Genomic DNA, 22461 nt, shown 5'->3' with positions numbered 1-22461 from the left:
TAAATATTTTAGGATGGTCTCATTTACATGGATTTTTCTATTTATTTTTACTAAGCTAACGATGTTTTGTGACTTAATTTCTGAACTGAATTTTTAAATTGGTTTCCGTTTTTGTTCGATATTTTTCCTAATTGCTTAATTTATAATAATAATAATAATATTGTTATCTATTACAAGTCTTGATTAAAACTATTTTAAATGTAACATATTTTTTAATAACTTTTATTAAAGCAAAACTCTATCACAGTTTTAAAATTTTGCATCATTTTTTTTACAGGCGCTAGTTATAAATAATACAGTATAACTTTTTAAAAATAATTTAGTATAAAAAGTACTACCAATACATTTTAATATCAGAATTAAGTTTTATTAAAAAAAAAGTAGTAATTTCCCAAAACAGATACCCACAATACAAATAATTTAATTCATTTAAATTATGTAGAGTCGTTATATACATAAAACGAATTAATTTTAATAATACAGATATATGGGTACAAGCTGATCGCGTGCTTAGAGCTATCTCACGGCTAATAAAGATTTAGATAGAGTCGGAACACAAGGAAGAAATAAGGGTAGGATCCCTAACAATTTGCTCCATTGATTTGTTACCAGTTAAATAGAATTTTATTGTCAATTAAAGGAATATCTTAAATTATTTCGCAGATATAAAACAGAATCAATTGTTCCTTAACGTACGTGTATTGAAATTAAAATTGCTTTTATATTTTACGTATCATTTAATTAAATTTTTGTTAATAGCTTTATTTTTCAATTCTTTAAGAAAAATCGTTATGATTTTTCCAAATTTTACCCGACCCAAGGGTTTTTACTTTAAAGTCTATTTCAATATTATATATGCGAAAGAAACTCTATCTGTCTGTCTGTCTATTGCTCCTTCGAGTCCTAATCACTAAATCGAATTTGCTGAAATTTTCTATGAAGCGAGCTTGAACTCCAAGAAAGTATGTTTTTTGTGCCTAACCATTTTGTGCACAACCAGCCGCCCGTGATAACTAGTAATTTATAAACGATCCTTAATTGTAAAACTGTAACGTTAAAAAATTTAATTAAATACGTAATATATATGCGCTTATGGTAGGGCCACATGTCATCAATAAAAACTACTTTATAATAATTGTCGTACTTTAAAATGTTGTTAATAAAAACCACAATAAAAATAACGGATCAGTAATTTTAAGCAGCGAATCAGAGGTTCCATGGTGTAACGGTTAGCACTCTGGACTCTGAATCCAGCGATCCGAGTTCAAATCTCGGTGGAACCTAACTTTTTATTAATACATTTTTATCGTTGAAACGTATTGCGTATTATTTTAATTACTTTTAAAATTTAAATAATAATAAATAAAATAAGTACACAATGTTCTTAGTGTTTTCTTAACCATTCTCATGAGCGTCCAAAGCATTATCACAATTATTTGATAACAAGCGTTGTCTTTTAACAGATATAAATTAAATTCATAAAAATATTTTTTGTCTTAAGTGTTTCATGGAACAGATTTGCTAATCATCTAATCAAAATACGTATATTTTATTCGATTAGACTCTTACAAAAACGTTTGAATCATCATTTCATAATATTATGTTAAATGTAAAGCTAGCACCGTTTCAGAAAGTAGATTATACCGAGAAAAACTGGTTAAAACTAGTTCATCTATAAAATGCAATAAATATGTAAATCTACAAATACCTACCAACTTTTTATGTTTTTGTCATCTATGTAATATTTTATTGAGTAATATAGGTAACTCTGAAAAGAAGAATGACATCATTTGTTTGTGCGCGTACCTATGTACGTTTATATATATAGTATAGAAAAATAACACTACACGAAGAGAATGTACATGCATTCGATTTTTTTCACGGAAACCATTTTCAATCTCTTCTACATTTATTACCAGGCTAAATTGTGTAGGTCCTTTTTTGTATTAAGTACCTTGTAATTACAGGTCACTTAATCTTCACATTCGAAAGAGGTTTTAAGCATATTCTACGACACTACCTCAATATATCAGATTTTCATACGATGTAGGTTTCCTCCCAAAAATTTCCTTAACATCCAAATTAATATTTAATAACTGCCGAGTTCATTCAGTGTCGCTTACATGAGCTTCAAATCAAACTCAAGTGTTATCGCGTTATAAATACTTATATTTGACTTTACTTTATATAAAAACCGAATCAATAAGATCACTCACCCTTTATCACGTGATTAGAACGAGATAGATAAATAAGTTAAGTCAAATAAAACGAAAGCAATTCCCGTAATGTTCGTCGGTTTGTCCCCGCAAATAATATATTTACATCGTATTAAAGCGTACCTACTTGTGTCTCACGGCGCCCGCGGGTGTCGTCAATGTGTATCGACGATAATTATCGGACGGATGTAGAGACTCGTTCGAATTGTTTTATAAGTAACGGGATGAAACCGATACGTTTTATTCGCTTTAAATATTGACACAAACTTACTTTAGCACTTTTTAATCTTTGAAATAATCAATTGTTTCTGTTTTATTAACGTGCCAGATCCTTAATAAAATCATGTTGGCGATTATTAGACCTATTTCGCCTTTATTAAAAATGTCGTGCTTTTCCTAAATATTGGTGCCAGGTATTTTGTCTTCCTTCTTTTCCTGTACAATAAGTTGAAGTACAAATTTAGTTTTTTTACACTGTTTCTTTATTTTGTTAAATCTGTTTTGAATGAGAGAAACAGTAATGTCATTAACCCCCTTAAAAATTACAGATATTTTTTAAAAGTATTTGACTCTTTTAAAATGACTTGAATTTTCAATAATATAACAATTATTATAAATCAATTTATGTGATTGGTTATTTGGTACTAGGTTACATCAAAATATCTGAATAAATTCTAATATAACGATGGTACATAGTAGAGTATGTTTTGAAAGAAAGCATTAGTACCTAATTTTAAATAAATCAGTAAAATGAAAGGGATAGTCAGATAGATTTTTATGAGAACTGACACTAAGGATTTAGGAGGAGCACGACAAATTTAGTAAGATCAGTGGTTTCCAAAGACGAAATAACCTTAATAATTGCCATAATTATTTTCTAAGGAGACAGCATGTTAAGTGAGCAGAAACAATTGATTATTTAATCCTAAAAACAAGTATATGTGAAAAAGGAAAGTAGAGTAACGGCTTGTTACAAATTAAATAATTAAATTTATAATAAGAAAAAGAAAATATAAAAATGTAGTTAAGTCATAAAATTGAGGTGTACGTAATAAAAAATAATATAAGGAAAAAAAAACCATTTCTGTAACTCAGCATACTCGATAGACAAATATTTTTTGTCGAAACGTTGCGTTCTGATACGTTTAATATACGTTGCGTTCAAGTAAAAAATCTCAACAAACGTCATAATTTTATTACATCAAATAAATATTTATCGTTTTATTTGTTCATGATATCGTGTCATAGCTTTGTCGTTGCGTCTAAAGTAGATCGTTAGGCGTAGTCTAATGTCGTAAACGTTGACGTTTACGTTATGGGCAATAAGGTTTAGTGGTTCTTTGCATAATACCCAGCAGTTGCATCGCGTTTTACAATTTACTTATAATTTCATAGTTCCGTGGTTTTATTTCAGTTACACTAACTGTTTGTGTATGCCAAGGAAATAATTCAGCAAATATAAATTTTTAACGTAAAAAAGATAAAAATGTGAATATCTGCTAAGGAGCTTAGATAGAGTAAGACTGTAAGTGAGACAAGGTATCTCCACCAGCGTCTCTGGTTTTCTAGGACAGTCTAACAAAACTCTTCACCTATAATGTCCATCAGGGTAATACTGCGTGGCACCTTAACCAAATGACACGTTCTATTAGGATAAGATGGGCTGAGTCAACAGACACGTCTCACTTGTGAGAGAAGTTTGATGTTATCTTTCTTTCTGTCTTATTAAAACAACCGCATCTCTGTCAGCCTATAAATAAATACGCTGTGCCTTTATTTGACCCAGCGACTAAAGTTGGTGTGAATCGTCTTCTCCGTCACATCTGATTTTAGACCAATCTGCCAGACCTACAGCCCCGTTCTTTCTCCCATATGAGAATTAGGAGTCAGAACCCTGGACGAAAGCCAGCGGGTTGTTGTTGAATGAATTGAAGAAAATTTATAAATATCTAAGTAAATTAATTTTCCATAAAAATAGAGACATACGGCTGACTACGAGCAAATTTGCCGTTTCATTTAACAAGCAATAGCAATATTTGAACAATCCTCCCTAAACACAAATAATAATCTCGTTATTAGCCCCCCACAATGAGCGTTTAAAATAAAATTCACTCAAAAGCACATCCCTTGTTCCATAACAAAAGAGGAATCAAAACTAAATTGTCGCATATACAAATTATACATCAAACTAAAAAAGACTTAAAATGAAATAGCAATAAGACTCATAATGTTGTGTTATGCTCAGGATATTTTTTAAATAAATACTTTTATATCGACAATATCGCGAATGAATAGTTGCTAAACTAAAATAAATCTTTAAGTTTCTGAAGCAAAGACCAAATTCGTATATCAAACACATTGATGGGGTAACATTAGGGTCGCGTAAAGCCGTAGGCCTATTTGTGTCGGTTTCACACTTACAACAATAGTGTCATGATTCGTGATCCCGGATTATCCCGGAACAAGGCCGGGATTAGGTCGCGTTGCGGCAAACAAATGGGCTAACGATGGAACAAGTGTAACTGTCGTATCATTAATGGAGTTCCAATTTCAAATTGTATTTTTAATTGCCATTGAAGATATTGTTGCAGGTGCAAAAAAATGGACAACGATTTTATACTTAAATTGATTGCTTTTTATTAAACATTTAAATTAATAATATATAATATCAAAACTAATACTATAATACAATTTATTTATTTTTTAATTTAAAACATCGGTTGGGTATGAACTCTAATGGAATACTTGATCTATAATATTAATAGTTCAAAAGAGGTTTTATAAAATCAGCAACAGTAATAATTAAAAAAATAAATCTCACACATTGTTAATAAATTGTTATCTTTTGGTAGTAGGGCTTTGTGCAAGTAGTCTGTTTGAGTATTTGCCTCCAATAGTGCAATAAAGTATTGTTGTGTTCCGGTTTGAAGGGTAAGTGAGCCAGTGTAACTGCTGGACATAACATTAGCTCTCAAGGTCGGTGCATTGTCGATATAAACCAATCTCTATACTGTGGTGGCTTCTTACCATCAGATGACCCATTTGCTTGTTCGCCTACCAATAACATAAAAAAAGATATATGTGATAAAAAAACACACGCATTTATCTATTTATGTATGTATCCTTTCAATAAAAAAAAAATATGTAACATTACATACGCTTATGGTCCATGTCTGGGCTCCTAAGCTATGCACGTCTCTGGACTCCTTTCTAACATCCTGAAACATATTTTTTTCTATCCCAATGTAATTTTACTTATAATTACGATGTTTTTTTACTATATTACAACAATTTCATTACCCATACTAAACTCTATGCCGCCTGCCGATGGGCCCCAAGTCGGAACACAGCTTAATAATAATATCTCCGGACCGGATAATCCGGTCCTGATGGTAAGACGTAGACAAAGAACATATCACCTTAAACATTAAACTCTAAGACAATTGAGATAACAGGCAGATCCAGGTAATTAGTTTAGTATTGTTTTAGATTAATTAATCACCGCCCCACGACAATGGGATTACAGCACTTGTATTACTAAATGCAGCTTCACACTTGGGGTATCGTGAATTGTGCAAAATTAATTAAGATATAACATTATTGGATAAACCTTGTTAGCCGGCTAAAGTGAAGTTGGTAAATATGGCAAATATTTATTAGGGAATATTTTTAAAGTATCAATATGATTGAAAGGCCGTTTCTTTATGTTTTCTCGGCTGAAAAATATATAAACTATAGAAAAAATATTTTAGTCGACATTTGGCTTATAAGCTCGTTTTGTGGTTAGAACGCGTGCATCTTAACCGATGATTTCGGGTTCAAGCCCAGGCAGCCACCACTAAATTTTCATGTGCTTAATTTGTGTTTATAATTCATCTCGTGCCCGGCGGCGAAGGAAAACACCTCGAGGAAACCTGCATGTGTCTAATTTCAATGAAATTCTACCCCATGTGTATTTCACAAACCCGCATTGGAGCAGTGTGGTGGAATATGCTCCAAACCTTCTCCTCAAAGAGAGAGGAGGCCTTAGCCCAGCAGTGGGAAATTTTTGAAACGGAGTTGGATTGAAATTACTTGCGCGATATATTATTTATTACTGTGAAATGAGTCAACGACGTTTCAAACTAATCAAATAGACTAGAAATAAAATTGTTACTAAAAATAACTTTAATATATAAAAACGTTTATAATACAAAGAAACAGACATATAGGAAAGGCAGGAAGGTCTTATGGTGTTGCCATAACGGTTAATGTGTCGTGGCGATTTCTGTAAGTTCACTCATAAAAGAACTTCCTTTCAACAATAAATTAATTATACATACATACAAAGTACATAACAGAATCTGCATACGCATTTAATTTGATGGACGTTATATTATCCAATTCTTTGTGCAAGTCCGTCTGGGTATGTACCACCTACTCATCCGACATTCTACCGCCAAACAGCAATACTTGTTGTTTTCCAGTTCACAGAATGAATGATCCAATGCAACTACGCGCCAATGTTTATAAGTGGTAGCGACCACTTACCATAAGGTTTCCCATTTACGCTCTGCTTCTATTTAAAAAAAAATAGTTTTCCATAACTATAAAAAGATCAACCGCTATATGACAACAGCTCATTCGTCAAAATTAGTTTATACGTTAGACATAATAAAAATTGTGTCACAATTACCTAATATAAGGCTAAGTACCCATTAAAAGTATTAACAATAGTTAGAAGCACGTACGACTAGATTATTATAATCATTTACAAAGTTTTGACACTAATTCTTTAGAATTCAAATCAAAATCTCCGACCGTCATTAGCAACAAACCACTGAAAGGTTCTTTAACAAACCCGACAGAGGAAAACCAATTCGAGCAAACAAATCTATTCTATTTACTACACCAGAAAGAACTCAAAATAAAGTATCACCGATTTCCATTACAGCCTGTCTGCTGAAACCGCTAACGATCTCAGGGTAGGGTTCTCTGTCTTTTTTCATCTTTTCAAAATGTATATAAGACCATCTCACTCGCACCCTAGTGTGAAATCAGTCCTACAAATTAAATCCCGCCTCAGATTATTACATAGCTCAGTGACTGTTCATAAATAACCGGCAGGGAGGAACGCGAAAATGTACTGAACGCGTCCGCTCCAGACTTCGTAATTTCAATTTAGACTAGATTTTTATTACATACTTTTTTAATGACGTTCCATTTTTAAAATTGGAATTGATTTTATGTCTAGAGTTTTTAATCAACATGAAAAATAAAAAACAGAATATAATACACGACTTATTTTAAATAATAATTAATATACTAGCAGTAATGCAATATTGATTTAAGACAAATAATAAAATAATCATTTATCGTGAATTTTTTATGAAATAGTTGGTAAATGACTACCGCCTATGGACTTTTAAAAATCTGTACACTGATGGCAATTCGCCTAACAGTTAAATTAAATTATTTTATATGTATTTAATATTTGCCTCTACGTTTATAATATATTATTTAAAATTTTATTCCATATAGAAAAATAAAATACTACCGCTACGAAAGCAAATAGCAATCCATATAAACTCTTTCGTCACTCAAAAAAAAAAGCGCAACTGTCCAGTGACACCGAATTCAAATTACGAAGCGGTACGAATTTCGAAATTCAAATTGTACCGTGGATTTGGGGCGTGCATTCCTGTGCGACGCGACTGCGTTATATTATGCCCGTGATTTATTGCATTGGATTCTCTTCGGTAATTAGTGCGTGCCTTTCCCTGGAGCCCGGTGATGTCGAGCTGGATCTAATAAATTGTTTATTTAATGTTTATTGAAAACGATATATTTATTTACAAACATTATAGGTGTAGCTAGATACGGATGGTGGATAAACGGGGTGATTTTTTCCTTTCTGGACTTTGATTGGTTTAACTATTATTATGATGACATAAAATTAGATGCTCATAGGTTAAAATTAATTGATTCTGAATATGTGAAAATTGTATGTACATTTTTGCCTATTTAAACGATCATACAAAAAGCTATACTTTAATTAGCAAAAGGTATCGAACTCTTTAACAATATTTTTGTTCAAAATTAATTAATAAATACAAAATTTATAAAGTTTTGTTTCGTTCAAATTTAATACCAACAGTTAAGAGTTGTTGTCACCGGCCCTTGCGGATCCCGGATTGAGTTTAATCGGACGACCGGAACGGCCATTAATAACGGGTCTGTTAATTGAACTCCTAGTTGCCGGTTATATTTCAAATTTAGAACATGGATAAACAAATTTATCTCCCACAGATAAAAAATATTGATTAATATTTTTGTTGCAAATTTGTAGAAATGTAAGAGGATTTGTAATTTTATTTGCTGAATTATTGAAAAGAGAAATACGTGAGAATATCTTATTTAATGAAGCAGTTCCTTAAATTATTTAGAAATTTTTATTAGAAAAAATAACATCATCCTCCTGCCCTTATCCCAATTTTACTTGGGGTCGGCGCAGCATGTCTTCTTCTTCCATACTTCTCTGTCAGACGTCATCTCACAAGTAACATTCTTTCTAACCATATCGTCTTTCACACAATCCATCCATCGTTTCTTGGGTCGTCCCCTACCTCTATATCCATCCACATCCATGCTCAAAACCTTTCTCACAACATGGTCCTCATTCCTCCGCATAACATGCCCATACCAAGACAGCCGGTTTCCAGATAGCTTCTCAGTTACCGGTGCCACTTAATATGTTATGGGCCGTTGCATTACCTCATACTGCGGCTTCGACCAATTGATCAAACGGAAACAAAGTCAAAGTCAAAAATCTTTATTCAATATAGAAGTGTTTACACTTGCTTATTGATAGTCAAAAATCTACCACCGGTTCGGAATTTAGCTCCTCGGACCTGAGAAGAACCGGCGAAAGAAACTCAGCGGGATATATATAATATTAATAATTAATAAAAAAGTATAGTCCCCAACTTATTATAATGTTTAGTTATTTTGTTAAAACCAATGTAATGACTCCCATCTTAAACATTATAAGATTAACGGACAATATTTTAGAATATAACTATCAGTGTTTTATAGTTTATATAAAGACAATAAAAATATAATTACAAGATATTTATATATATAATTTTAACTTCCTTTTGTCCGTCTGTTTGTTATATTAATCTTCGAAATTAAAATTACAATTACAATGCTTTAATTAAGGAATTATTCCAAGATACCGTCCAGTCCTTATTTCATCAAAATCAATTGAGTTTATCACAAAATTATACATGACTAATTTTCGCTTGCGACTTCCGTCGTAGGTGTTAGGTCAAAAAACCTTCCTTGAAGTTCATACCAAATTAAAATTAATTTACAAATAAATAATAATAATAGTATTTATAGAGATTTTAATATCGACAGTCTCTTAAAAAAACACATGCATATACATTCGGGACACTTTTATTCCATGTTTGTATAAATCGTACGCCACAGACACAAAAAATAGAGGCGGCGAAAATTTCCCGTTACAGTTTTTCGTCGATTTTTAATCAACGTGTAACATCGATTTCAATAACCGTACGTTGTATCATCCGGACACGAGGATGAGACAAAAAATCCCTTTCAGCTATCATTATGTGATTGCGCGCAGGTGTGTACGCTGCGGAGTGGATTACGAACGTAGTTCGAGCGCTAAAATGTAGCAAGCTATATAACATAATTTGTTAGTTTTTTTTTAAAGTTATCTTTAATTTTAACAGCAACAAAATCGAATATTGTCTTCCGTTGATGCACTAGAAACTAGATTAAGCTAGTTTTAAATTTTAGTATTATTGTATACCTATATAGCTCGATACTAAAGATGTTTCTATGAATCCAATGGCATTATTCTTCAAATAAATTAATTCATATTCAACAATCAATAATAAGTACGAGTAAAACATTTGGTGGTAGGGTTTTGCTCAAGCCCGTCTTAGTAGGTACCACCAGCGCATCAAATATTCTACAACCAAACAAATACACTTATTTTAGAATTGTTATGTATTTTAGTACCGGTTTAAGGATAGTGAGTTAGTGAAACTAAGGCACTCGAGACTTGAAAAAGAGTTATTTTCGGTAGAATCTACATTCCGAACCAGTGGTAGCTTCACTTAATATAGTTTTGTAAAACGAGGATTCAAAAGTTCTTGTAAAAGCCTACTTGAATAAAGTATGTTTTGATTTTGATTTTTGACATAAAACATGCTGACCAATTAACGTTGTAAAGGATCCTTAAATTTTTTTTCGGTGCAAACATCCGTGGATGTTTGTGTGTGTACAATCACAGAATAAAATGACAAATAAATTTTAGTTTATATGTGAATATGTAGGCCGACAGGTGAATGAACTACCTGCTGGTAAGTGGTCACCACTTCCCTATGGAATCGCGTATATTCCGCCAACGTCCATTTACGTCGTGGTGCACCCAATCACACCGGTATACTCACTAAATAAACAGCGCTACCCCGTCGTCTTTTGGGTGCGCATGTCAGGTTTGCTTGCGTATGCTACCATGACGCTTCGATGGCTGGTTTCCGGGGTACAGAAAACCGTCTCACTCAAAATGACGTATACAGCAGGAGTAGAAGATACGCATCGCACTGACGGCTTCCCTCTTGTCTTCTTCGGCATAATCCTCGGTCCTCAGGCTCCCACAACTCCTCCTTCTGCAACATATGTTCCTGTAGTTACTCAGGTTCACTCACTCTTCAAATTGGAATACTAAAATACAAAGTATTGCTGTTTGGCGGCATGTGATGGGTGGGTGGTCCTAACCCAAACAGGCTTTCGCTAAGCCCTAACATCAAGTAAGGTCATATATACATAACAGTATACCTATACTACATTACAAAATAAGTAAACATAAACCACCTACCTTCTATTTTCTTTTACTATCAGCAGCATTTTATCGTTGCCGATCACCATCGCTTCCCAGTATAAATCATTTGCTGTCGCAGCGTATTGGATTAAGATTTCCAATGTATTGGATGAGGAGGCTTCATCTCGTGGAGTGACAGCAACGAATATATTGATACAAAATTTCCCTCGAGTAATACTTTATCACGAATATATATACATATATGTAGATGTTAATGCTATCTACTTAATAAAGTTTTAAAATGACTGACTGACTCACAACGCACAGCCTAAAGTGCTGGGTTTGACGGAATTAATTGCAAAATAATTATTTATGGAACGTAAATGAGCACTTGGAAAGGATTTTTTAAAATTCATCTTCTTAGGGTGCTAAATAGAGGATGAAAATAGGTCAATACCTATATATAAATATAATTAAGGCTTATGTTAATGATTTAAAGAGATACATGTGTACCTTTTTTCTTTATAAGTTAGTCGTCTAGGTGGGTGAAACTTAGGATTTAAGTTTTAGTGGAAATTCGTCATATTTTAAGTTAAAAACATGGAAATCGGCGTGAAGGCTGCAATTGAATAAAATATACACGACTAATGATATAATATTTTTATTTATTTATTTTATTTTATTTATTCATAGGTACACAAACAGAATGCAATCAGAACATACATTAAAATTACAAAATTACACAATTTTGAGCTAAATTACATTCCTAAGCATGTGTACACGGCATGCTCATATCAATTATATATAATGCAGTCTGGTACTAATTTATATTATAATCAAAAATTAATAATTTATAGAAAACATATAATTAAGATAAATTGAAATTATGTAACATTAATAATTAAATTATCTAAAAAACATTGAATATTTATTACTATTAAACTAATTAAACTAATAACAACACATCCATTTGAATTACGAGATTAAGATAGTAAATTAAATAAAATAATCATAAAATAATACAATTATCGAAAAAGAGCAAGGACTGAAATTTATAAATTCAAAATTAACTGTCAAAAAACCATTAAGTATTTACAGTCTATCATTGAATCGTAGATATAATATTTCTTACAATGTTCTTAAATTTTGGGAAATTGGGATTGAATATGTCTAATATTTCACTGTGATTTAAAAGTAACTCGTTGTAAGTACGACAAAATCTAACAATTGGATTATAATATGAGGTATTATTACTGTGAACACTGAGTACGAAACTATTCAAGTGTGCACGACGGGATCTAAATTTTGTATTAAAATTAATATATGATAACAAGGCAGAAGAATCAATTTTAGAGTGAATTATTTTGTGTAAAGTGTAGAGGTCGTTACACATACGTCTTTGTTTAAGTGTAAGCATATTGAAATAACTCATTCTGTCATCATATAGCTTTAACTTCCTTTGTAAACCCAATTTATGACAAGAAACGAATAAACCCAATTTATGACATAAGAAACGAATAAACTTTTTTTGTACACGTTCGATTTTATCAGTGTGAGTGATATAGTTAGGAGACCAAATAGTTGAGTTATACTCCAAGATGCTACAAACTAGGGATTTATAAAGACGTAGAAAACTGTAAGGATTTTTGAAATGCTTAGTGACTCTGTAAACGAAACCAAGAAGACGTGTGCTCTTATTAATTATGTAATCATAATGACTATTAAATCTCAACTTCTCGTCAAACAAAACACCTAAATCCTTAATGATGGTCTTTCTTTCCAGGCAAACGTTATTCAAATTATAGTTAAACTGAGATTTATGCTTTTTATTTGTAAAAGAAATAACATTGCATTTGTTAACATTCAACACCATTTTGTTTTCTTTGCACCAAATATCAACACTATTTAAATCTGTTTGGAGTATCATAGCATCCTCGAAATTATTAACAATAGTGAAAATTTTAAGATCATCGGCGTATAATAAGCAAGGAGATTCTATTCTTTCAATTAGATCATTAATGAAAGTGATGAAGAGTAGGGGACCTAAATGAGATCCCTGTGGGACGCCGGAGGTAACCTTAACTGGAAGAGAAACTTCTCCTTTAATAGCAACTAACTGGCTTCTATTGTCAAGGTACGAGACTATCCAACGCAGTAGGTCGCCGTGGATACCATATTGCTCAAGTTTAGTGCACAGTATTTTATGATCAACTCTATCAAACGCCTTAGAAAAGTCAGTATAGATAGAGTCGACTTGTAAACGCTTGCCAATAGCACAGCACATGAAACCATGTTGTTTAGGTGAGATAAATGGCTCAAGGTGGTGATATAACGCATCATAAACAATGGATTCAAATATTTTTGCTAAGCAAGATAATATACTAATTGGCCTATAATTTTCACAGCGAGATTTATCACCAGACTTGTGTATTGGAATGATGTGCGCGGTTTTCCAGACGGATGGAAAAATACCGGAACGAAGTGATTTTTCAAATATTATTGACAAAGGCCAGCATAATTCGTTTCCACACATTTTGATGAAAATTGGTGGTAAACCATCGGGCCCCGCACCCTTGTTTACATCGAGTTTTTTGATTTTGCTAGAAATTTCTTTTTTATTTATTTGGATAGTACTGAGAGCACTATTATATTTAGCTGATATTTTTGGAGGTGTACCATTTGAATGTGTATTGTATGTTATCGATTGATAAACAGATGCAAAATAGGAGGAAAAAAGCTCACATATACCTTTATGGTCATGAGATATAAGATCACCGTAGGTCATCGTTTGTGGAATTGATTTGTTCGATTTTTTGTTATTAACAAAGTTCCAAAAATGTTTTAAGCCATTATCTAGTGTTGATTCAACAGAGGTAACAAATGTGTTGTAGTCTTGATCCATGAGGGTTTTACATCTGGTGCGAAGCATAGAAAAGGTGTCATAATCCCTTGGATTGCTGTAGATACGATAAAGACGATGATATTTCAGTTTACTTTTAATGTTTCGCTTTAAGGAAATAGAGAACCAATGTGGGTAGCAAGGATCAAAACTTTTAGAGTAAGGAGTATATCGTGTAATGAGTTTTTTGAGAGTACTATAAAATTCCGATACACATACATCAACATCCTCTGAAAACAAAATTTCAGACCAATTCACAACGCCCAGTTCAGCTTTGAGTGCTGTATAGTTACACTTATAGAAATTGAGCTTTTTGGGCTTATTCAATTTAAGATTTTTGAAGTTCTCAGTTTGTGCACCAAAATCAATAGCCAAAGGTGGGTGATGGATATCTAATCTACTAAGCGGGTCAGTTGCTGTAACAAGTAAAGTGTTAATAATAAAAAATTCCTAATTATATTAATATATATATTTTTTATTTACTTTTGAAAGAAATTTCCTTTGAAACAATTATTGTATGAACATTTTCAAATAAAATGTTAGTAAGACTTAGTAAGTAACATTACGAAATGTCCTATATTTCATTTACACGATTTAAATATGTATAAGTATTATATAATACCAGTTTATTTTTATATATTTTATTACAAACGATATAAAATAAGGTTCCACCGAGACTTGAACTCGGATCGCTGGATTCAGAGTCCAGAGTGCTAACCATTACACCATGGAACCAGTTATTTGTTTCGCATAATTATTCAATCGCATTGCTATTTTAAAAAAATAGGCGTTTTTATGACATTAATATATTTCAGTACAAACATTGTATAGTTATTATTAAGTGTATATTTGTTTTAAGTGGGCCATATTAATTAATTAATATTATACAATATAATTCACTTGTATAAAAATAAAATTAGATACTTAATCATATTATGATACTATGAGCCGAGGGGCCCAGTGGTTAGAACGCGTACATCTTAACCGATGATTGCGGGTCCCAGGCAGGCACCACTGAATTTTCATGTGCTTAATTTGTGTTTATAATTCACCTCGTACTCGGCGATGAAGGAAAACATCGTGAGGAAACCTGCATGTGTCTAATTTCAACGAAATTCTGCCACATTGGAGCATATGCTCCAAAACTTCTCCTCAAAGGGAGAGGAGGCCTTAGCCCAGCAGTGTGAAATTTACTGGCTGCTAATGTAATGTAATGTATGTAAAAAAAATCATATTATAATATTACAATCGCTGTGACCGCCAAAGATCTAATAACCCTTAGTTTCCGACTTCACAAAGTTAATACATCTTTCCTGGGACACGGTCTTCGTTTCCATAATAAGATACCACAGCTATTTTGAACTTAGCCCATAAATTTAAATCTCATGTAAAAACATTAAAAATAAGGCATATTACTCAATACTCCCTCATCATATTACTCACCTCTCTCACTCTCTTAGTATTAATCTTAATCAATTAAAATTTGTGAAGTACACTCTTCTATGTTTATATTTCATTATATTAATAATATAATTTGGAACACATTCATACTCAATTAAGTATTTACACAATTGTTGCCTAATTTCAGGTGAGGTTAAATATACAATTAAAAAAAAGGTGGAAGCTAAAACTATCAAATCATATAACGGTTCCATGGTGTAATGGTTAGCACTCTGGACTTTGAATCCAGCGATCCGAGTTCAAATCTCGGTGGAACCTGTATTTTTTTTATTAAATATCACTAGTTGTCGCCCTCTTCTAAGCTTAAACTTAGACTTTGATGAAATCTTGTATGAAGGATACAAAATTTTATCAAAATGGGTTCAGTGGTTTCAGATAGTACTGAGACATATTATTACTTTTATAATTTAACTATTCAATAATTATATATTAATTTAAGCTAGCTTTTTCGATGTATTTGCGTCTCAAGATTTTTTCTTGCCTTGATTGAGATGATACATGACATAAAAAGACATAAAGTTGTTACTAAAAATCCTATGTGGATCTAAGCAATCACAAAAAATAAATTTAAATAATGTTTTCTTAAATCGTATATAATAGAAGGGGAAAGAGAGGTAATGTCGCCTGGAGGGGGGCGTGACGTTTTTCCTTACGCGGTAATTTCTGCAAGTTATCTCTACTGTTAGGCTAAGTATATGCAACAATGGCTTAATAGGTACGCTGATCGCGTTACTGTATTATCGATCGTTTGACTATCGATAGTATCGTTTTGATCAATACTATCGATAGTATCGATAGCTCTCTGTGAGCAATACTATTGGTAGGAGCGATACTATTGATACTATCGATAGTATCGATATTTTTGGCCTATCGATAGTTTAGGTTAAAGTAATGGTTTTTGCAATACTATCGATAGAATTATTCATGGGCAACTATCGATACTATCGATAGACTATTGATATGCAACACTACTATGGATACTATTATTGAATCCGCATTCAAATACATAATTAATACAATGAGTAATGGTGCAATATATAACGTCGTTACATAATGAACTAAAATGTAACCTGCCTCTATTTCTAAAATAAACCAAAAAAAACACTTATTTAAAGAGTCTTGGGACTGCACGTATCGCCTCTAGGCTGTTGTTATCTAGATATTGATTCTACAATTTTAATGGATCTAATTTACTTGGTGATAGGGCTTTGTGCTAGCCTGTCTATGTAGGTTCAAGCCACTCATCAGATTGGTGCGGTTCGAAAAGTCAGTAAGCCAGTGTAACTAAAGGCACAAGTGACATTGAATCTTAGTTCCCAAGATTAGTAGAACATTGGTGATGTAAGGAATGGTTAAAATTCCTTATAGGCCAATGTTTATGGGTGATTATGATCATTTGCCCAAGTGGCCTATTTTATCGTCCACCATTGGGTTAGCTGGTACTTTTTAAGTAGAAATGTATTCATATTCGTATCGTTGTCACGGCAGTTTCCTTCAACAATAAATAAGTAAAGAATAGTAATGAAATAATAAGTAAATACTGAATATTATTGTATTTAGTTTAATCTGAAAGCAACATTTATACGATCCAACAAAACATGCCACATATTACATTTAAAAATAGTAATTTAATCACTCAGATACAGTCCTAGCTTTACATTTTACCTGGACTTTGTGGGAGATGATTTTATCTTGTTCTTGCTGGTGTATAGAATTGTTAAAACTACTCTTGAGAAACTAAACGGTAAGATAGCGATGGGCAATCAGATCAAATAATTCTAATTGTTATAAAAAAACAGGTTCCACCGAGATTTGAACTCGGATCGCTGGATTCAGAGTCCAGAGTGCTAACCGTTACACCATGGAACCGGTTGTTTGTTTAACGTAATTATACTATTGCTTTGGTATAAAATATTAGGATAAATAAAAATTTTATCCAATCTTTTAACAAAATTATATTATGAATATTTTTCTAACATTTTGAATAATAATAACACATGAAAAGTATAATCAAATGCTTTTTAACGTAACTGCTATACTTATGCCTTCTCTCCATTTTCTGGAAGGCATGCAGGTTTCCTCACGATTTTTTCACCGACGTACCTGAGACGATTTATAAACACAATTATAGCACATGAATATTCAGTGCTTGCCTAGGTTTGAACCTGAAATCATCGGTTAAGATACCACTACCCACTGGGATAAATTATTGTAAATTCGTGGTTGCTTACGCATGCTTCCATGATCCGCCAGTTTCACCTTAAACCTCATATTAACTTTTATTTCTGTAAATATGTAATTGCATTTTAAATTGATGTCAATCCATCGTTCATTACATTCAGCTGTCAGTAATACAGCTACCTTAATAGCCTCAAGGTGGTTAATTGTGAAGCCTTCACCTTTAAACATTTTATATTTAAAATCCAAGTATTTACTTTCCATAATCTGCTGTATATTTACACAATTGTTTTCTTATTAATTATTAGTTCAGATTGTTAATTATCAAGATACAATGAAAAAACCTAGACAAGTAAAATTACCTTAACATAACGAGGTTCCATGGTGTAATGGTTAGCACTCTGGACTTTGAATCCAGCGATCCGAGTTCAAATCTCGGTGGAACCTGTTCTTTTTGTCTTATATGAAATATTACTTTATATGAAATTGTAATAAAATGTTTTTATTTCTTGTATTTTATTTGCACTTTTAAGGTATTTTGTATTCTGCTACAAAACTGATTATTCATAGGTCAGCAGCTGTTTATGTTAGAGCTAAAGCTGAGTACAGGGTCATCAGGATAACTCAACTTATTAGTTAGTCCAAACATGTGCAATGCTGTGTTCTGGTTAGAATAATAACTAAGTAACCACCTGTTAATGTCCCATTATTGGTCAAAGGCCTCATTTCCCATTTGAGGACAAGTTTTGTAGCTTACTCCAATACGGGTTGGTTTCAGATTCTCATCCGCCGCGTGCATTTTTTCACACGACGTTTTCCTACACCACTGCGCACGAAATAATTATGAACAGAACAGAATGAATTAGCAGATGAATTCAGTGCGAGTCAAGGACTCAAACTCAAAATCACTGGTCCATCACGGCACAAGAACATGCCTTCCTTGTCCCCATGGTTGACGCATTGGTGCTGCAAAGGGTAACAGTGAGCAAAGGTGATCTTTGCTGGTTATAAATACTTGTGATATACTGGTCACCCATAAGGCTAATGAATGGACAAATCGCCGAATATCTTCATAAATAACTCATATTTGTTTTCCAAAAACACAATAACAAAATCCCACAGTATTAATAGAAGCTATTGTACCGGTATTCACGTACCAGTAAATATTTTATTAAAGGCCAAGTGCAACATCATCAGTCTTCCCGGTAATATTGTGTCGCCGCGGACGGCTGAACAAATCGTTCTCCGAGTTCTGCAAAAGGGTACAACACAGGGTTTGATTGTGGAGGGGAATATACACTCGCTTCGCAGTGTATTTTGATGAGTTTTATTGTATACCGTACGGTGAAATTCGAGCAAATATCTTTGTTAAATACGTATATAATATCCATCCAAGAAAAAGAGTCTTCTATAACGCTTATTTTGTAGTACAAAATGGAATATCACACGTGTCAGCATTATAGAGACGAAAATACGATACGATTTTTCATTTACATTTACAATGAAAGTTTTTAACAAAATAAAATTACTTCAATATTTAGCAGCAATATATTTATAATTATAATAATATTTATAATAGCAATCACGGTTGATTTTGTTTATTAAACAGAGACGTTTTCCGAGTGAACTTCATCATCAGATCTTTACGAAATTAGAATGGGACCATTTTGCAATAGACATCTTTTGAACAAAAAAAAAGAGTTTAGCAAATCTGTCTATATATGATAGAGTAATGTCCGCACATACATAAAAAAATATTTATAAATATCCAATTACATTCGTTTATTTCGAAGCGATTCGATTCGATTATCGAAAATAATTTTTTTCTTGTTCTTAATTTAAAAAATAATAACCAGACTTTAATAAGCGCCGTTTAGTGATTTCACGGCGAAACAAAATGGTTTTATGCCAGACGAAAAATAAATGACAGAGGGCGAAACGCGGAAAAAAAAATAACAAAATGTATTCAGGTCCGAACCATTTGTCGTCGTAGATTACGTTTGAAATGAAAAGTGGGTAGTTCGAGAAGTTTTTTCATACTTGTCGCTCGTAAATACTTGTCAACCCTTGACTGATTTGCATGCTTCGTTTCGTTTTAGTTTACTTCAAGTATAGCTAGTATACTTAAAGGTGGAAACGGACGGTTCATTTTTCGTATATTTTGCTCTTTCACACAAGTTGACACATCGAAACGAAAAAAAGAGAGAGCTGCCGTGAGACACCGAATGGAACGCAGTTGCTTTCGACATATATTATATATTAAATAACAGACCTATTATATATTAATTAGATGTATGAATTAAATATAAAAAAAAAAACAATGTTTTTAAACAATTTTAACGTTTTTTCTTTACGACGAATATTTTCACTTATCCACTTTGGAAATCAATAAAAAAAAAATTATTCACAAATGATTCATTCATCCGATACATCAGGAAATGAATAATGGAACATTTTTCATAGTAATTTTGATATCACCTTAAGAAACATGCCTAGAAATAAATGACCATCATCTGGTGATAAATCTTTATGTTATATCTATGGGAACTTTAGCTGGTACCTTCGATTGGCATTGAAGTTAGGCTGTTCCTATCGCGAAAACGTCCAAATATTATGATTATTTTGATGTTCATGATATGATATGACGCCTGTGTACGGTTAACTGTCAAAGATAATTCTTACAAAACGAAAATAAACATGTAGTTCGTTTTGTCGAGCTATTCAAAAAACCCTAAATAATGATGATTTGAGGTCGAGATGTTGTCCAATATTACGAGGGTCCTTATGAATGATAATAGAAATAAAATGTGGATATTTCTTTAAGTATTCAACTGTATCTAAATTATATTTACGTTCTTGTACATGTTGTTTATATGCGATGCAAGCTGAGGTGGCCACTGGTTAGAAGGTATGCATCTTAACCGATGATTGCTACCAGCAATCAAAATCGTGCATATTTTCATGTGCTTAATTCGCCTTTATAATAATAATTCATCTCGTACTCGACGTTGAAGGAAAACATCGTGAGGATCGTGTATGTGTCTAATTTAAATGAGATTCCGTTATACGTGAATCCACCAATCTGCATTGGAACAGGGAGAGAAGGCCTTAGCCCAGCAGGTGCTGGAAATGATTGAGGAAGTTCAGGAAGTAAATCAGGTTTAAGATATTTTCGTGACACTTTTTACTACCTGACTGACCTAAATGCTGAAATTCACGCTTGACACAATAATCTTAATTTAAAGCGGGTAAAGGTGAACTTACATTTATATAGTAAAACCTATGAAACGCATTGTATCTTCTTGTTAATGTTTTATGCAAATTAATTCAACAGTGTTCAGACAAGCTTTTAAAAAATAAGGTCTCCTTATTTGTTTATTATCTATAGATTTGTGACATTTTAGTCATATTTGATTTACATAGTTTTGAGGTACGAGGTTTCGGTATTGGTAAAAAATAATATTTTATGCTGGTCGCTTAGCGTCCGCTTTGAAATGTATTCTCGAAGACATGTCTGCTATACATGAGGCTATATCACATTTCTGTGAGATTTATCTTTAGACACACCAATCATGGAACACTTTTAAATTTAGAACATGTCATATTTTTTAAATATATATATATATATATATATTTCAAAGCAATTGATCGTAGTATGAATCTTAACACTCTTATATAATTTTTCCTTACATAAGATTGTTGTAGAAACGAAAAGAAACTAGAAAAATTTACAATACTTATTAACAATTTTTTAGATTAGGTACTGCTTCTGTCATTAAAAATAAAACTAAATAGTACGTCCTTTCAAACATATTTCGTATACATCATGTGTGTTCCCATCTTTCGTGGGCGTCACATTAAATATTGACAAAATAAAAATGTAGAATGCTAGCGGACGTGCGCGTTATGGCGACGTCGAGTAACCGCCAAGGAGCCATTCCATTTCCGAATGTTTCCCGCCAATAAATATCTTATCGAGTTACAATGAGGGATAAGCGGCGCGCCTCGGGACTATTCGGCACTTTCGAAAAAATTTACGTTCCATTTTTGATGTACACGTATCAAAGGAGTATGGATATGTCCATCTTTGGTTATATTTGACATTGATGGCTAGCCATGCTTAGCGCGATTGAATATTCTTGAACATTCTATTTTTTTTATATACATGTTTTACGATGTTTTACTACTAGAAACATAATACGACATATTATACAACAGATTTTTATAAAGGCCAATTTTTTTATTACGGTCATGACATAAATTGACTTTTGACTTATTATTTGAACTTTACGTAGGTATTAAGTTATTTCCTTCCGCGTTTTGATATCTAAGAAATATTAACTATACTTTTAATTTATTTATTTATTTGCCAACGTGTATTTTTGATGTCCTAAATTATGAGTATTTCTTAAATCTTAATCGATTACTAAAATTAATTTTAATTGAAAGTATAAAATAAAAGTAAATTATTGACATATTTGATATAAATGCTGTTTAAAGGAACTAATGTAAGTGAAAGTATTTTTTATCAAACTAGACTTTTTTTAGATATTTCTATCAACCGGTTCCATGGTGTAATGGTTAGCACTCTGGACTCTGAATCCAGCGATCCGAGTTCAAATCTCGGTGGAACCTGATTTTTGCTTACAGTATAACTCCAATAATTAATCTTTAGAAATTATTCAAATAATTGTAAGTAAATAAATAATTAAAACATTAGGCAAAAATATTTAAAAAAAATTAGTACGATATATAACTGTGTATTGGATAATCCTTCAATGGTGCAATACTTTATCTCGTCTGCCTCGTTAGTCTGGCTAGAAATAAGGCCACATATCTTGAGTTACTAGGGTCAAATCCCAGACCGGGGT

The 22461-nt window shown here is 32.3% G+C and overlaps 6 non-coding genes across 6 annotated transcripts; 4 read left to right on the top strand and 2 right to left on the bottom strand.

Moving 5' to 3' along the window:
* Positions 1 to 1211: 1211 nt before the first annotated feature.
* Positions 1212 to 1283, top strand: Trnaq-cug. Its single transcript has one exon. It is a non-coding gene; the product is annotated as a tRNA-Gln (tRNA).
* Positions 1284 to 14614: 13331 nt separating this feature from the next.
* Trnaq-cug lies at positions 14615 to 14686 on the bottom strand. The gene has a single exon. It is a non-coding gene; the product is annotated as a tRNA-Gln (tRNA).
* A 912-nt stretch (positions 14687 to 15598) lies between these two features.
* Positions 15599 to 15670, top strand: Trnaq-uug. Its single transcript has one exon. It is a non-coding gene; the product is annotated as a tRNA-Gln (tRNA).
* Positions 15671 to 17209: 1539 nt separating this feature from the next.
* Positions 17210 to 17281, bottom strand: Trnaq-cug. The gene has a single exon. It is a non-coding gene; the product is annotated as a tRNA-Gln (tRNA).
* A 684-nt stretch (positions 17282 to 17965) lies between these two features.
* Positions 17966 to 18037, top strand: Trnaq-uug. The gene has a single exon. It is a non-coding gene; the product is annotated as a tRNA-Gln (tRNA).
* Positions 18038 to 22153: 4116 nt separating this feature from the next.
* Trnaq-cug lies at positions 22154 to 22225 on the top strand. The gene has a single exon. It is a non-coding gene; the product is annotated as a tRNA-Gln (tRNA).
* The last annotated feature ends 236 nt before the right edge of the window (positions 22226 to 22461 follow it).

The sequence above is a fragment of the Vanessa atalanta genome, chromosome 3, assembly GCF_905147765.1.
Source record: "Vanessa atalanta chromosome 3, ilVanAtal1.2, whole genome shotgun sequence".
Taxonomy (NCBI): Eukaryota; Metazoa; Arthropoda; class Insecta; order Lepidoptera; family Nymphalidae; genus Vanessa; species Vanessa atalanta.
Note: the sequence above shows the minus strand (reverse complement) of the source record. Positions and strands in the feature narration are given on the sequence as shown.